The sequence below is a fragment of the Tamandua tetradactyla genome, unplaced genomic scaffold, assembly GCF_023851605.1.
Source record: "Tamandua tetradactyla isolate mTamTet1 unplaced genomic scaffold, mTamTet1.pri scaffold_110_ctg1, whole genome shotgun sequence".
NCBI lineage: Eukaryota > Metazoa > Chordata > Mammalia > Pilosa > Myrmecophagidae > Tamandua > Tamandua tetradactyla.
Window position 1 is genome coordinate 335,009 of NW_027518263.1, and position 18,609 is coordinate 353,617.

The following is an 18,609-nucleotide window of genomic DNA, read 5'->3' on the forward strand; positions in this document are numbered from 1 at the left end:
AGAAAAAGAAATAAAAAGACAACAGAATAAGAATTGAAACAATAATAGAAAGAAAAAAAACAAAAAAAACAAAAACAAAAAACCTATACCTCACATGCAGCTTCATTCAGTGTTTTAACATAATTGCATTACAATTGGGTAGTATTGTGCTGTCCATTTCTGAGTTTTTATATCCAGTCCCGTTGTACAGTCTGTATCCCTTCATCTCCAATTATCCCTTCTCTTTCTTTTTTTTTTTTAATTAACGGAAAAAAGAAATTAACCCAACATTTAGAGATCATACCATTCTACACATGCAATCATTAATTCTTAACATCATCACATAGATGCATGATCATCATTTCTTAGTACATTTGCATTGGTTTAGAAGAACTAGCAACATAACCGAAAAAGATATAGAATGTTAATATAGAGAAAAAAATAAAAGTAATAATAGTAAAATCAAAACAAAACAACACAAAACAAAACAAAAACCTATAGCTCAGATGCAGCTTCATTCAGTGTTTTAACATGATTACTTTACAATTAGGTATTATTGTGCTGTCCATTTTTGAGTTTTTGTATCTAGTCCTGTTGCACAGTCTGTATCCCTTCAGCTTCAATTACCCATTGTTTTACCCTGTTTCTAACTCCTGCTGAACTCTGTTACCAAGGACATATTTCAAGTTTATTCTCGAATGTCCGTTCACATCAGTGGGACCATACAGTATTTGTCCTTTAGTTTTTGGCTGGATTCACTCAGCATAATATTCTCTAGGTCCATCCATGTTATTACATGGTTCATAAGTTTATCTTGTCTTAAAGCTGCATAATATTCCATCGTATGTATATACCACAGTTTGTTTAGCCACTCTTCTGTTGATGGAGATTTTGGCTGTTTCCATCTCTTTGCAATTGTAAATAACGCTGCTATAAACATTGGTGTGCAAATGTCCGTTTGTGTCTTTGCCCTTAAGTCCTTTGAGTAGATACCTAGCAATGGTATTGCTGGGTCGTATGGCAGTTCTATATTCAGCTTTTTGAGGAACCACCAAACTGCCTTCCACAGTGGTTGCACCCTTTGACATTCCCACCAACAGTGGATAAGTGTGCCTCTTTCTCCGCATCCTCTCCAGCACTTGTCATTTTCTGTTTTGTTGATAATGGCCATTCTGGTGGATGTGAGATGATATCTCATTGTGGTTTTGATTTGCATTTCTCTAATGGCCAGGGACATTGAGCATCTCTTCATGTGCCTCTTGGCCATCCGTATTTCCTCTTCTGAGAGGTGTCTGTTCAAGTCTTTTTCCCATTTTGTAATTGGGTTGGCTGTCTTTTTGTTGTTGAGATGAACAATCTCTTTATAAATTCTGGATACTAGACCTTTATCTGATATATCATTTCCAAATATTGTCTCCCATTGTGAAGGCTGTCTTTCTACTTTCTTGATGAAGTTCTTTGATGCACAAAAGTGTTTAATTTTGAGGAGTTCCCATTTATTTATTTCCTTCTTCAGTGCTCTTGCTTTAGGTTTAAGGTCCATAAAACCGCCTCCAGTTGTAAGATCCATAAGATATCTCCCAACATTTTCCTCTAACTGTTTTATGGTCTTAGACCTAATGTTTAGATCTTTGATCCATTTTGAGTTAACTTTTGTATAGGGTGTGAGAGATGGGTCTTCTTTCATTCTTTTGCATATGGATATCCAGTTCTCTAGGCACCATTTATTGAAGAGACTGCTCTGTCCCAGGTGAGTTGGCTTGACTGCCTTATCAAAGATCAAATGTCCGTAGATGAGAGGGTCTATATCTGAGCACTCTATTCGATTCCATTGGTCGATATATCTATCTTTATGCCAATACCATGCTGTTTTGACCACTGTGGCTTCATCATATGCCTTAAAGTCAGGCAGCGCGAGACCTCCAGCTTCGTTTTTTTTCCTCAAGATGTTTTTAGCAATTCGGGGCACCCTGCCCTTCCAGATAAATTTGCTTGTTGGTTTTTCTATTTCTGAAAAATAAGTTGTTGGGATTTTGATTGGTATTGCATTGAATCTGTAAATCAATTTAGGTAGGATTGACATCTTAACTATATTTAGTCTTCCAATCCATGAACACGGTATGCCCTTCCATCTATTTAGGTCTTCTGTGATTTCTTTTAGCAGTTTTTTGTAGTTTTCTTTATATAGGTTTTTTGTCTCTTTAGTTAAATTTATTCCTAGGTATTTTATTCTTTTAGTTGCAATTGTAAATGGGATTCGTTTCTTGATTTCCCCCTCAGCTTGTTCATTACTAGTGTATAGAAATGCTACAGATTTTTGAATGTTGATCTTGTAACCTGCTACTTTGCTGTACTCATTTATTAGCTCTAGTAGTTTTGTTGTGGATTTTTCCGGGTTTTCGACGTATAGTATCATATCGTCTGCAAACAGTGATAGTTTTACTTCTTCCTTTCCAATTTTGATGCCTTGTATTTCTTTTTCTTGTCTAATTGCCCTGGCTAGAACCTCCAACACAATGCTGAATAACAGTGGTGATAGTGGACATCCTTGTCTTGTTCCTGATCTTAGGGGGAAAGTTTTCAATTTTTCCCCATTGAGGATGATATTAGCTGTGGGTTTTTCATATATTCCCTCTATCATTTTAAGGAAGTTCCCTTGTATTCCTATCTTTTGAAGTGTTTTCAACAGGAAAGGATGTTGAATCTTGTCGAATGCCTTCTCTGCATCAATTGAGATGATCATGTGATTTTTCTGCTTTGATTTGTTGATATGGTGTATTACATTAACTGATTTTCTTATGTTGAAACATCCTTGCATACCTGGGATGAATCCTACTTGGTCATGATGTATAATTCTTTTAATGTGTTGTTGGATACGATTTGCTAGAATTTTATTGAGGATTTTTGCATCTGTATTCATTAGAGAGATTGGTCTGTGGTTTTCTTTTTTTGTAATATCTTTGCCTGGTTTTGATATGAGGGTGATGTTGGCTTCATAGAATGAATTAGGCAGTTTTCCCTCCACTTCGATTTTTTTGAAGAGTTTGAGGAGAATTGGTACTAATTCTTTCTGGAACGTTTGGTAGAATTCACATGTGAAGCCATCTGGTCCTGGACTTTTCTTTTTAGGAAGCTTTTGAATGACTAATTCAATTTCTTTACTTGTGATTGGTTTGTTGAGGTCATCTATGTCTTCTTGAGTCAAAGTTGGTTGTTCATGTCTTTCCAGGAACCTGTCCATTTCCTCTAAATTGTTGTATTTATTAGCGTAAAGTTGTTCATAGTATCCTGTTATTACCTCCTTTATTTCTGTGAGGTCAGTAGTTATGTCTCCTCTTCCATTTCTGATCTTATTTATTTGCATCCTCTCTCTTCTTCTTTTTGTCAATCTTGATAGGGGCCCATCAATCTTATTGATTTTCTCATAGAACCAACTTCTGGTCTTATTGATTTTCTCTACTGTTTTCATATTTTCAATTTCATTTATTTCTGCTCTGATCTTTGTTATTTCTTTCCTTTTGCTTGCTTTGGGATTAGTTTGCTGTTCTTTCTCCACTTCTTCCAATTGAACAGTTAATTCCTGCATTTTTGCCTTTTCTTCTTTTCTGATATAGGCATTTAGGGCAATAAATTTCCCTCTTAGCACTGCCTTTGTTGCATCCCATAAGTTTTGATATGTTGTGTTTTCATTTTCATTTGCCTCGAGGTATTTACTAATTTCTCTTGCAATTTCTTCTTTGACCCACTCATTGTTTAAGAGTGTGTTGTTGAGCCTCCATGTATTTGTGAATTTTCTGGCATTCTGCCTATTATTGATTTCCAACTTCATTCCTTTATGATCCGAGAAAGTGTTGTGTATGATTTCAATCTTTTTAAATTTGTTAAGACTTGCTTTGTGACCCAGCATATGGTCTATCTTTGAGAATGATCCATGAGCACTTGAGAAAAAGGTGTATCCTGCTGTTGTGGGATGTAATGTCCTATAAATGTCTGTTAAGTCTAGCTCATTTATAGTAATATTCAGATTCTCTATTTCTTTATTGATCCTCTGTCTAGATGTTCTGTCCATCGATGAGAGTGGGGAATTGAAGTCTCCAACTATTATGGTATTTGTGTCTATTTCCCTTTTCAATGTTTGCAGTGTATTCCTCACGTATTTTGGGGCATTCTGGTTCAGTGCATAAATATTTATGATTGTTATGTCTTCTTGCTTAATTGTTCCTTTTATTAGTATATAGTGTCCTTCTTAGTCTCTTTTAACTGTTTTACATTTGAAGTCTAACTTGTTGGATATTAGTATAGCCACTCCTGCTATTTTCTGGTTGTTATTTGCATGGAATATCTTTTCCCAACCTTTCACTTTCAACCTATGTTTATCTTTGGGTCTAAGATGTGTTTCCTGTAGACAGCATATAGAAGGATCCTGTTTTTTAATCCATTCTGCCAGTCTATGTCTTTTGATTGGGGAATTCAGTCCATTAACATTTAGTGTTATTACTGTTTGGATAATATTTTCCTCTGCCATTTTGCCTTTTGTATTATATATATCATATCTGACTTTCCTTCTTTCTACACTCTTCTCCATACCTCTCTCTTCTGTCTTTTCGGTTCTGACTCTAGTGCTCCCTTTAGTATTTCTTGCAGAGCTGGTCTCTTGGTCACAAATTCTCTCAGTGACTTTTTGTCTGAGAATGTTTTAATTTCTCCCTCATTTTTGAAGGACAATTTTGCTGGATATAGGAGTCTTGGTTGGCAGTTTTTCTCTTTTAGTAATTTAAATACATCATCCCACTGTCTTCTTGCCTCCATGGTTTCTGCTGAGAAATCTACACATAGTCTTATTGGGTTTCCCTTGTATGTGATGGATTGTTTTTCTCTTGCTGCTTTCAAGATCCTCTCTTTCTCTTTGACCTCTGACATTCTAACTAGTAAGTGTCTTGGAGAACGCCTATTTGGGTCTAATCTCTTTGGGGTGCGCTGCACTTCTTGGATCTGTAATTTTAGGTCTTTCATAAGAGTTGGGAAATTTTCAGTGAAAATTTCTTCCGTTAGTTTTTCTCCTCCTTTTCCCTTCTCTTCTCCTTCTGGAACACCCACAACACGTATATTTGTGCGGTTCATATTGCCCTTGAGTTCCCTGATACCCTGTTCAAATTTTTCCATTCTTTCCCCGATAGTTTGTTTGTTTTTGGAATTCAGATGTTCCATCCTCCAAATCACTAATTCTATCTTCTGTCTCTTTGAATCTATCATTGTAGGTATCCATTGTTTTTTCTATCTTTTCTACTTTGTCCTTCACTTCCATAAGTTCTGCGATTTGTTTTTTCAGTTTTTCTATTTCTTCTTTATGTTCAGCCCATGTCTTCTTCATGTCCTCCCTCAATTTATCGATTTCGTTTTTGAAGAGATTTTCCATTTCTGTTCGTATATTTAGCATTAGTTGTCTCAGCTCCTGTATCTCATTTGAACTATTGGTTTGTTCCTTTGACTGGGCCATATTTTCAATTATTTAAGTGTGATCCGTTATCTTCTGTTGGCGTCTGCGCATTTAGACAGATTTCCCTGGGTATTGGATCCAAAAGTTTGGAAGATTTTTCTGTGAAATCTCTGGATTCTGTTTTTCTTATTCTGCCCAGTAGGTGGCGCTCGTGGCACACGTTTGTCTGCGGGTCCCACCAGTAAAAGGTGCTGTGGGACCTTAAACTTTGGAAAACTCTCACAGTCCGGGGGGTTCGCTCGCCGAAGCGGCTTGAGCCGGCCCGGGGTCCGAATGCAGGGAGGGTTGCTGGTCGCCGCAGCCCGGGAAAGAGCCCGTCCGAATTTCCTAGTCGGCCCTGGGCGACAAGTGTGGCGGGAGGGCGACAGCGGCAGCAGCCCGCCCGAGAGAGTGCACGTTCCCCGGGAGTCACGGGTTTGGAAGGGGCCTCCCCCACCCGTCACCGTTCTCCGCAGCCTGGGGGTTTCCGATCCAATTCTCTCAGTTGGTCCGGGGGGCTGTGCGTGGTGTGGGCGCCAGCCGCCTTGGTTTCAGGGGACCGCCTCTCCAATTCTCCCAGCCGGCCCGGGAAGGGGGAAGGGAGTAACTCCGGCCACTTCACGCCCCGCCTGGTGAGGCCCGCGCCCCATTTTATGCTTTAAAAATAAATATTATTTTTCTAAGAAAATAGCACAGCTATCTTTTTTTTTCTCTTTTTGTTACAAGTCATTTAAAACCCAGTATGTTTCAATGGAAACTGTAAGAGGTAACCATCTTCTGCATGTAGGGTATAGCTTCTCCAGGACAAAATTTGAGAGTTACCCATTGTATAAATTATTATCTAATGTTTGCTATGCTTACAGTGGGAGAGAACAACTTTGACTTATGCCTGATTGTTCTAGTTTGCTAGCTGCTGGAATGCAACACACCAGAGATGGATTGGTTTTTAATAAAATGAGATTTATTTCATTAATTCTTCAGAGGAAAGGCAGCTAACTTTCACCTGAGGTTCTTTCTTATGTGGGAAGGCACAGGGTGATCTCTGCTGGCCTTCTCTTTAGGCCTCTGGGTTTCAACAACTTTCCCCAGGGTGATTCCTTTCTGTATCTCCAAAGGCCTGGGCTGAGCTGTGAGTGCTGAGATGAGGTATGCTGAGTTGCTTGGGCTGTGGTATGTTAAGCTCTCTCATTTAAGCGCAAGCCAGTTAAATCAAACAACATTCATTGCAGCAGGCATACCTCCTAGCCGACTGCAGATGTAATCAGCAACAGATGAGGTTCACACACCATTGGCTCATGTCCACAGCAATAGATCTAAGCACCTTCACCTGGCCAAGTTGACAACTGAATCTAACTACCACACTGATTTTGGTCCTTTATATGGGTTCTGGCCCAGAAAATTCCATTCTTTTTCTGGTTACTCTCTAGAGGAAATGTTAATTACCTCCTTAGCATTTCTTCATTGTTCTGTGGGCATAGACTGCTTTTGGACTGCCATAATCCAACTTTTCTCTGAACATACTTTCTCAAAATGCAGGTGATTAATTAATGAACCAAGGTTAATTGTTTTCCCTTGATTTATTCTTCTATTCCTTTTAGCAAGCATTTTAGAGAGATTTGTCCCATTTTCCCTTATGAACATAGAAAACACAGAAAGAGGAAAATTAAATTGAAATAAATGATGATTCATTATAAACTATAAAAAAAAGCAGAGTTCTCTTCATGGCCACTTCTTTTAAGCAACATCAGTGATTCTGTCTGCTTAGGTAGGAATTGCCACCAAAGTCAGCAACTTTTAAAGGAAAGTCCTGCAGCTTCAGAGCACAATGGACAATTAACCTCACTTCTCTTTCTGTTACCCTCTTCTCCAGACTTAGAAAGGCTACCACAGACTGCCAGATCTCTTTAGCTGGAGTAACACATGTAGTTTGAGATTATCTAGAAACTTCCACAATCCTCTCCATCACTAATGCCATCACGAGTCTAAGGCTTGCCTGAGAGAAGACTTTACTTTGTGTTGAGAGGGAAAGAACAGAATTGTGAGTGAGTGAACTCAGGCAATATCTCTTGTTTAATCTTCTGTGTGAGGGAGCAGCATGTCAATATCATTAATGAAGCAAGGCATGCAACTGCCAGAGTAATTCAAGGGGGGTCCTAGCTAATTGGTCCCCAGAGTGGAGTCTGACCAGTCTCTCTTCTGGAATATAAAAAGCTTATCAACAGTGTGATCTGTATCGTTGACACTAAGTAAAATAATTCCTTGGAAAACTTCAACATTAGCATGTAAGGATAAAGAATCATTGCAATTAGAGCAGAGGTAGCAAAGCCTGCTGCTGCCCCCAGTTCCTTTCTTGAATGCATCTTCTTACTTGCTTGCATGTAGGGTCAGAACCCTTTCTCTTTAAGGTTCCTGAACCTGAGATTTTTGTCCTTTGACCCTGATCAAGGCAAATAGAAGCTGTCTTTGTGCGGGCAAAGGAAGTAGCTGCTTACATGGGAAGGGCTGATTCTCCTCCTATTTGGAAGGAAATCCTGTGCATTAGTATCATGCCTTTACACAAGGTAATGTTGATAATTGCCCAGAGAAGACAATTACTAAATCTCCAGGTTACCTGGAGGATGAGTGTTGATGACAGTGACTCACACTAACATAGGCATTAGCATTGTTTGGGGGTCCTCAGAAGAGGTTTTTCATGGTATGCATCGAAACCCAGCTGTACAGGTATGGGCAGAGGGCCAGTCTGTAACACGTGGCCTGGCCTGGACCTTTGAGCTCCAGAGATAAACCAGAGTGGTTCACTGTTCTCACATTTACCCAGATACATGGGAAACTCTGGCCCATACATACAGGTACAATCTGAAATACATACAGGTTTTACAAAGCATTTTGAATCCCCAAAGGAAAATAATAATTGGAAGAAGAGAAAATTGAAATACAATTTTCTCTACTATTATGATTTCTAAAAAGCCCTTCTTTAAGCATGTGCATCACCTACCATTTCCGAGCCACAAAGGGTTCCCTGGAATAAACATCAATTTGACTCTTTACCATTACAACATTAATTTTATAAGGTAAAAACAAAATGCAAAAGCAGTGAGGGTGTCTTGTTCAATGACACCATCTTCCATGGTTTAAGCATCCTCCCTTTTTAAATACAGTTTTATTAAGTTATAAAGTCACATATCACACAATCCACCTTCTTAAAATGTACTTTGATAGCTCTTAGCATATTCATAGCATTGTGATACTGACAACATAATTGATTTTCCAATATTTTATCACCCCCCCCAAAAATACCCCAATATGCATTAGCATTCACTCCTCATTTCCCCTCAACCAACACACCCAAACCCTCAGCAAACACAATTCTATTTTTGGTCTCTATAAATTTGTCTATAATGGATGTGTCATATGCATAGAATCATACAACATTTGGCCTTGTGTGACTGGTTTCTTTCATTTAGTATAATAAAGTATTCAAGTTTCACCCATGTTGTAGTATGCATCAGAATTTCATTTCTTTTTATTGCTAAATAATATTCTATTGTATGGATATATCACATTTTATCCACCCACTTATCAGTTGATGGACATTCGTGTTGTTTCTATCCTTGTCTGTGATGAATGATGCTGCTGTGAACATTCTGTGTGCAAGTTTTTGTTTGGATGTGTTTTCTTTACTTTTGGTTATAAATTTCAGAATGAAATTGCTGGCTCATATGTTAATTTTATGTTGAACCTTTTTTATGAACTGCCACACTGTTTTCCACAGTGGCTACACCATTTTACATTCCCATAACTAAGGTCTGAGTGTCCATATTTCTCACCAACACTTAGTTTTATCTCTCTTTTTTAGTATAGCTATCATAGTGAGTGTAAAGTAGTAAACTCCTTATGGTTTTAAATTACATATACCTGATGTTTAACAATAACCAATAAATGGTTATTGGCCATTTGTATATCTTCTTTGGAGAAATGTCTATTCAGATGTTTGCTGATTTCTTAATTGAGCTGTTTCTCTTCTTTACATATTATAGACACAAGACCATTTCACATATATGATTTGCAGATATTTTATCTCATTCTTTGACTAACCTTTATCACTCTCTTCATAGTGTCCTTTGAAGCACAGATACTTGAGAAAATCAAATTTATCTAATGTTTCATTTGTTGCTCTTGTGCTTTCGGTGCTTTTGATTTCACATCTAAGAAACAATTGCCTAATTCAAGGTCATAAAGATTAATATCCATCTTTTCTTCTAAAGGCCTTATAATTTTAGTCCTTGAATTATATTTTTAATCCATTTTGAGTTAACTTTGTATATGGTATGACATAGAGGTCCAGCATCATTCTATTACATGTGGGTTTCCAATTGCCCTGCACTATTTGTTGAAAAACTAGTTTTCCCCATTGAAATGCCTTGGAATTCTTGTTGAAAATCAAATAATTCATGTGTGAGTGTTTATTTCTGGGCTCTTAATTCTATTCCACTTATCTATTTGCCTGTCATTTTTCCAGCACCATACTATTCTGATTAATGTAGCTTTGTAGTAAGTTTTGAAGTTTGGAAATGTGAGTGCTCCAACTTTGTTCTTTTTAAGATTGTTTTTTGCTATTATGGGTCTCTTGAATGTCCATTTGGATTTTAGGATCAGATTGTAATTTCTGCAAAGAAGCTGGAATTTTTTTTTTTTTTTTTTTTTTTTTTTTTAAAGAGAGAGGGAGGAAAGGAAGGAAAGACAGAGAAGGAAGGAAGGACGGAAGGAAGGAAGGAAGGAAGAAAGGGAAACATTTTTAAACATTTTCTTGTTTTATTATATTTTGTTTGTCCGTTTGTTTTTCACATGGGCTGGGGCCGGGAATCGAACCGGGGTCCTCCGGCACGGCAGGCAAGCACTCTTGCCCGCTGAGCCACCGCGGCCTGCCCAAGAAGCTGGAATTTTGACAGGGATGTAATGGAATGTTGACTCCACAAAATCCATTATTGGTGTATTGTCACCTTAATAGTAAATCTTCCAATTCATGTGTAATATATCATGTATTTTCCTTCATTTAAGTTTTATTTAATTTTTTAAAAAAACCATAGTTTTTAGAGTGCAGTTTTGCACCTTTTTGTTAAACTTGGTTTAAAATATTCTGTTCATTTTTATGCTATTCCAAATGGGATTGTGTTCGTATTTCCTTTTCAGATTTTTCATTGCTAGTGTACAGAAATACAGTTTATTTTTAAATATATATTGGTCATCTATCCTGCAATCTTACAACCTTACTGAACTTTTTATTAGTTACACTAGTTTTTTAAATTAAAAAAAAAACTTTGAGAGGATCCCTTAGGGTTTTCAATATAAAAGGTCATATTGATCTGTAACGATATGGTTTTAATTTTTCCTTTCCAATATGGAGGTATTTTATTTTATTTTCTTGCCTAATTGCCCTGGATACAGACTCCAATGTAAATTTGAATTATTAAGTAGAATCCTTGCACATTTGCAGATAACTTTATGTTTTTGTCTATTAACACAGGAAGAATATTGGAACATTGGATTAAGCACATGTATGTGCAATCAGACTTAATTGTGCTTTCTAGTTGCTTCCTAATGTTACTCAATCTGGTCTTTCTTCATGGAGGGTATAGTTTTAATCATGCATTGAAACTGACTAATGTCAATAAGGAGCAATGTGGAAAGTAGTTCATTTAGAATTGCTGAATGAAGAAGCTTAACCTTAGACAGAGAAAACGTAGAAGAAATAATATGTTTCATCTACTCGAACAGTTACCATGGATAAGAAACATTGGATTTATTTGAGGTTTCAAGGGGAAGAGCTAGAACCAGCAGGTGTACATTAGCGGTAGATTGCTACTCAATGTAAGAAGGTGCTTTTTTGCTAAAGCTGATGAAATGCACTATCCCAGAAATAGGTTGGCTTTTACAATAGGGATTTGTTCACTTACAAGCTTACAGTCTTAGGCTGTGAAAGTGTCCAAAATCAAGTGTACAGAATGATACCTGGACTCTGAATACAGGCTGCTGGCATTCTGAGCTCCTCTCACACATGGCACAGCACATGGCACACTGCTGGGCTGTCCCTTCTCTCCCTGGTTTCATTTGTTCCAGCTTCTGGCTCCAGTGGCTTGTTTTTGATCTTTTCATGTTTCTCTCTTTTAGCTTGTGTCTCTCTGAGTGTCGGTGTATCCTTCTCTTTAAACTTCTCTGGGGCTTTTTTGTTTTAACATCTTAAAAACGTATCTAAGGAGATTCAGAGAGAGCAGAACAATGTAGCCATTAGATGCAGAGAGTTCACAAGCCAGCAACCTTTGGAGATGAAGAAGGAAAATGCCTCCCGGGGAGCTTCATGAAACCAGAGAGAAAACTAGCAGATGATGATGATGCCATGTTTGCCATGTGCCTTCCAGCTGAGAGAAAAGCCCTGACTGTGTTTGCCATATGCCTTCTCACTTGAGAGAGAGACCCTGAACTTCATTGGCCTTCTTGAACCAAGGTATCTTTCCCTGGATGCTTTAGATTGGACATTTCTATAGACTTGTTTTAATTGGGACATTTTCTTGGCCTTAGAACTGTAAACCAGCAACTCATTAAATTCTCCCTTTTAAAATCCATTCCATTTCTGGTATATTGCATTCTGGCAGCTAGCAAACTAGAACAGATTTTGGTACCGGAGGGTGGTGTGCTGCTGTGGTTTGCAGATACCAAACATGTTGGAATGGCTTTTTAAATGGATAAGGGGAAGATTCTGGAACAGTTGTGAAAAGCTTGATAGAGAAGGCCTAGAATGCTTTGGAGAGACTGTTGGTAGAAATGTGGACTCTAAAGATACCTCTGATGAGGCCGTAGACAGAAATGAGGCACGTATTATTGCAAACTGGAAGGAAGACCATCCTTGTTTTAAAATAGCAGATAATCTGGCAAAGTTGACTAATGGTATTGGCTGGAAGGCAGATTTTAAAAGCCATGAACTTGGATATTTAGCAGAAGAGATCTCCAAGTTAAATGTGGAAAGCACAGCCTGGTTTCTCCTCACAGCTTATACTGGAAATGTGAAAGTAAAGAGATAAGCTGAGAACTGAATTCTTGGGCACAAAGAAACCAGAAATTGAAGTTCTGGAAAATTCTAGGCCTACAGAAAGGGAGACTCCAGAGTATAGTGCCCTGTGTGTGGATTTAACCAAATGTGAAACCAGTCAGACATTTCAGAGAAAGCCAGGATTGGACATGGAGTCATCCAGGAAAGATTTGTGGAAACTCCTTATGTCTAATGGGCATGATCCAACACTACTGCATAGAAAGCCAATGAGAGTGCTGTGGGACCTGTATAAACAGAGCCACTGCCAGTCTGGACTGAGGGGTTCAGAGAAGGGACACATTGGAGGAAAAATAACTTCAGAGGCAAAACCATGGAGGCTGAGGTCTGAAGTCAAGAAGCCTTGGGCCAGGAGAGCAGAACCACCCAAGCACATGGAGAGGGTGAGTTTGCCCCAAAGGCAGAGAATGGGCCTTCCACCTCATTGCAGTGGAAGAGTCATGCTGCCTCAGGCCTTGGAGAAGATGAAGCACATTCCCTGGGGTTTGGGGAGAGCCTGGCTGCCACTACATGGACGGGTTGAGCATGTGCCCCGGAGATGGCAGAGAGCCCAGGTGCAGCCCCAATGCTTGGAGAGGGTGGAGCCTAGAGAAACGTGGTCTCCCCAATATCCCCCAAGGTTTCACTCAGAGAGAGGCAGGTATAGGCATTTGGAAAGGGTGGGACTGCCACTTTCTAAAGCCCTGAGGATAAATGACTCTCAGATTTTGAAATCTAATGGACTTTGCCCTGCAGGTTTTCAAAACTGTATGGGTCCTGTGACTCCTGTGTTCCTCCTTCCCTATGGAAATGTGTATATGTATCCTATGTATGTTCCTCCTTTGTATGTTGGCAGCGAATAACTTGTTATGAGTTTTCAAAGATCCAGAGCAAATGGAGAGAATTTTGCCTTAGGACAGACCATGCCTGTAACTGACTTGATGAGATTTTATACTGTCTCTAATTTTGTACTTCATTATATTGCTAGTGAAAGGTTTAAGGTTTTCTGATATTGTTATGAAATTAATGTATTTTGTATATGGGAAAAACATGTCTTTTTTAGGGGTCAGAGAGTGGAATGTGCTGGTTTGAAAGGAAGCATGCCCCCTAAGAAAAGCCATGTTTTAATATAAATCCCATTCCATAAAGGTAGAATAATCTCTATTCAATACTATATGTTTGAAACTGTAATCAGATCATATCCCTGGATGATGTGATAAGAGTGGTTGTTAAACTGGATTAAGGGATGACATGTCTCCATCCATTTGGGTTGGTCTTGATTCGTTTATTGGAGTCCTATAAAACAGGAAATATTTTGAGGAATGAGAGATTCAGAGAGAGCAGGACAATGTAGCCATTAGATGCAGAGAGTTCATGAGCCAGCAACCTTTGGAGATGAAGAAGGAATATGCCTCCCGGGGAGCTTCATGAAACCAGAAGCCAGGAGAGAAAACAAGCAGATGATGATGCCATGTTTGCCATGTGCCTTCGAGCTGAGAGAGAAGCCCTGACTGTGTTTGCCATATGCCTTCTCACTTGAGAGAGAGACCCTGAACTTCATTGGCCTTCTTGAACCAAAGTATCTTTCCCTGGATGCCTTAGATTGGACATTTCTATAGACTTGTTTTAATTGGGACATTTTCTTGGCCTTAGAACTGTAAACCAGCAACTCATTAAATTTTCCCTTTTAAAAGCCATTCCATTACTGGTATATTGCGTTCTGGCAGCTAGCAAACTAGAACACATGTGAACCTCATTTGTTGTTGATTACATCTGCAATCAGCTAGGAGGTGTGCCTGCTGCAATGAATGATGTCTGATTTAATTGGCTGATGCTTAAATGAGAGACTCAATGTAGTACAGTCAAACAGCTCAGCATACCTCATCTCAGCACTCACAGCTCAGCCCAGGCCTTTGGAGATGAAGAAAGGAAATCACCCTGGGGAAAGATTTTAGAACCCAGAGGCCTAGAGAGAAGGCCAGCAGAGATTGCCCTGTGCTTTCCCACATAAGAAAGAACCTCAGTTAAAAGGTAGCTGCCTTTCCTCTGAAGAACTATACATCAACTAAATAAATCCCCTTTTATTGAAAGCCTATATATATATATGAGATTAAGACCCACCTTGAAGAATGTAAGTCACATCCCAATTGAAATCATCCAATTAAACAGTCCCTCCATAATATATCTATACCCACAGGAATGGCTTAAAAGAACACAATCTTTTCTGGGGTAAAAACAGCTTCAAGCCATCACAGAAGGTCTTTCAAAAAATACCACAATTCAATATTAGAAGCAACTTCCTGAATACTCCAAAGAAAATAAAACTGATACATGTAAGTACTATGATCTTGAGAATTAACGAAAGGTAAAATAAAGACAGCCATAGTTGCCCATCAAAGTTACCAAGCCTTGTTTTTGAAGTTCATTTAATTATAGAAGCCCAGGGCTGCCCTACCTTGTTTCCTAATATGACGCATTGACCTGAGTACCATTTCATCTTTGTCAAGAGTCTGGCAACTTGAACTGGCTAATTTTCCACTTAAATATATTTAAATAACCTGACTATTCACTGGGGATATCCCCTAGCCAAAAAAGTTCAACCTTGAAAGATGGTGCCAGGTTTTCTCCTGGGCCATCTATTGGGCCTGGCTTAGCCTGCTGCAAATTCAAAGGTTTCTTGTTTCAGATGTGCTTGAATTTCCACTCCCTAGATGGTCCTTCCACTCAGGGTAAAATTACAAGTCTCTCTGGCATCTCTGCTTTCCCTCTCCCTCTCTTTTGCTCTGACACTGAGGTTTCTCTTTTGGATTTACAATATTTCTTCAGAGGTGAATGAGATGCCTTGAGGAGACTGTTATTGTACCTTTGTTTTTGTTCTTAATTAAATTCCTTCAAGGTAAAACCTCCTGGCCTGGTTTATTATCTAGCTTTGTCAGAACTCTTTTCTGCTTTATCTCAGCACTTTGAAGAAATCTCCTCACCAATATAGCACTTGGGTGCTTGTAGGATGGATTTTCATAATACCGGTCAATTGCAATAGGGTGGAATGTGGGTAGCACAGATAAAGGAATGTCTTTCAGTAAATTGCAGGTAGTTCAGAGAGGTGGGTGAGGGGGGAAGGAATGGAGTTGAACTTGACAGAATCTGAGACCACTACCTTTAGATTCATGCCGTCTAATTGTTATTTAGTTTTTACCCCAACTCTGCTTCTGGAAAAATTTAAGATGCTGTTTTGACAAATCATTATAAAATGAGAAAATATGGGTGCAGAAATTCTCCTTGTGGGGTTCTAAATTGTGGCAGATAAGTTTTTCTTCCATTCAGAAGCATCTTTCCCAATATACAATGCCACAAAAGAATGTTCTTTTTTTCTTCTGAATTTTTCAGGATGCCCCATTTTTAAAACAGATAATTTCCATTTCCTTCCCATCCCCTAGAGCTCAAATGAAGCTAACAATGTGGATTTCTGGATTTTCTGGTTTTGCTAAATGCTCTCTCTTCTCATCAGTGGCAGGCTGCCTCTATCGGCATCTAGAACATTTGCTCCAGTTCTTGATTCCTGCTGCTTACAACATACTCTTGCATAGTTACTTTTCTGGTTTTATAGAATAGACATACAAACACTTTCTGATGTCCAATCCCCTCTACCTCACCCACCTTCATCTGTTTCTCCTCCTTCCTCTAGTATTTAATAATCATCATCACTCATTCTCATGTGTTAAAAAGTGTTAGAATAGATATTTATAGGAGTTTATTTAAGCAATTTATGATTCATGAAGTGGGCAGCATCCAAACCACACATGGAAAGGAAGCCACTGAGAAGGTGGAAAGAGATGCTTTTAAAGGGCAAACATAGAAGCAAGTGAGGAGTATTTTGATTGTATATCTGAGCTGCATTGCCTTATTTGACTTTTTCCAGTGAGAAGCCCCTTCCTGAGATGTCTATTCTTCATTAGTTAAGTTTCTGTATCTTAGTACAGCATGCTTTTATGGGAAAGGTATGGCAGGAATTTATGGGAAAAGCAGCTTTTCTTAAATATTTATTTTGTTACTTGGGTGTGAGGGATTAGCCAAGGCTACTCACCAGTCTAATTTATTTCTTGAATTTTATTTTAGCACGTTTTGCTTTATTTTGTGCATGTACACTGGTTTGAACCTTGGGCATGTTCTCTAATGGCAGACCAAGGTTGAGAGTAGATGATTAATTGCTCATAGTGTAAAGAAGGATGCCACTATTCTCCAGGAAATAGGGGCAAGTCGCTTGTGCCACCTGCAACATTTAAATAAATCTTTCCTCTAGTAGGGATGGATGACTTTAGAGTATCCACAGGAAAAATGACATTTGGGATTTTTATTTTCTAGATGTTAACAAGTGATGACTCAGAGAGTCTCTTATTTCTTGAGTGAATGAAGCCCGGGGCCCCAGAAACTCTTATATCTTGAGTTCATGTACCTTGGCCCCTGAAGGAATATCACAATGCTCAGTGGGGTTTTCAGAATGCTTGGGTGTGTTTCATTCTATGCTTGTCCACATAGTAGTGATGATGAAATCTAGAAGAAAGCAGTGAACCTAAGTAAGCATGCTGCTTCTTCAAGATGGGCAGGATCTCGCATTAGTGTGAGAAATGGTCTTCACACCAGGGGGTGGGTGCAGTGGGGAACATTTATTGAATTGGATGCAATTCTCTCATTACCCCCTGATGATGGCTACAGAAAGGCAAGCGGAGGTCCTGCTGAGACCCTCAGGTTGCTTCCTTGACTTTAGACTACAATAAAATAACAAATATGTCATAAACAACCTCCACTTTAAGCGGAGCTGCACACACAAAGCAAGGTGGAGTGCAAGCTTGATTTAAGCCTCTCCCCCCACAAAGATCTCTGACTACTTCAGTCCTTAATGAGGGGAGAAGGGTGGTCTTTGGAAATGCCTTAGACAGGTATTTATAGGAACCCAGATTCACCAGTTATCTCCCTTAGGTATTTCTGCCCTGATTCTTCAGTGTACAAGATGAATAATTTACCAAAAAGCTCATGTAAGTATCTCTTTATTATTCATTATAATGAACTAAGACAGGAGTAATTCTCCACTCCACTGGAATCCTCTAGGGCTTAACCAGACTCTGCTTTGCTTTCCCACAGTTAATTTTGTGGAAGGAGACTCTTCTCCCTGGGCTGAGGCCTAGCTGAGATTTGTTCTAGTCTCACTGTGCAAGGGAAAGGAGAGTACAATGGTAAGGGCAGTGCACAGTCAAGGCTTAAGAGCACTGGCAGATATGTTAGGTGCCAAGGAATGAAGTGTTACAAGGAATTGTCAAAGCATAACAGGAATTGGCAGTGTATTCTCAGGAAGGGCAAAATTACTTTCAATATTCACATGATTAGAACACAATTTAGACTGTTCATCAGCTGAAAAGTTTACAGTAAGTCATGCATTTTTCAAGCAATCTTAAGATTTATGCTTCTATCATCTGTCTGTCTGCTTATCCATCCATCCATCTATCCATCCATCCATCCATCCATCCATCCATCTATCATCTATCATGCTATGTATCTTTCTTTTTCTAATAATCTATTTATGATTTCTATATCTATCTATCATCCATCTAGACCATTTACATCATTATCATCTTCATCTAATCTGTCTTTCTAAGGCCATGATAAGGAAATTCAGCCTTACCTTATTATAGTGAATAATATGGTTTTTTTCCAAAGTTCTTGAACCCACTCACTAATAAATTTCTCTGGAAAGATACTACTCTATATAGAGAGCTCAGCCTTTGTTACTGCTTTGCAGCATTTAGTTCTACTGTGAACCTTCTGCTTTGCATGTTCTATGTTCTTCTGCATATATGTTTCTGCCTTTTTTCAACACATGAGTAAAATAGGGAAGGGCAAGTAATTCAGGATGTTTTCAGGTCAGACACCATCTCTCTTGGTTTCCTCCGAGAAGCTCACAGAGACACAGGAGCCAAGAATACCTCTTCCTCCCAGACTGGAAACCTGTGGAGCCCAGCTCTTGAAGACATAAATGAAAAGCAGTGACCATCTTAGCTTGAACTGGAAATTTATTAGT

At 38.8% G+C, this 18,609-nt stretch overlaps 1 protein-coding gene across 19 annotated transcripts in view; it reads right to left on the reverse strand.

The window, feature by feature from the left end:
- LOC143673080 (putative calcium-binding mitochondrial carrier K02F3.2) overlaps window positions 1–18,609 on the reverse strand; it is a 151,308-nt gene that overhangs the window by 38,071 nt on the left and 94,628 nt on the right. Inside the window, exon 1 of one of the 19 annotated variants that reach the window (XR_013170181.1) lies at window positions 11,465–18,173. The exons of the other annotated variants lie outside the window; for them this stretch is intronic. The gene's annotated coding sequence lies outside the window, so the exon portion shown is untranslated. Of the gene's footprint in view, window positions 1–11,464; window positions 18,174–18,609 lie in introns of those variants that run through there. 19 annotated transcript variants of the gene reach the window in all.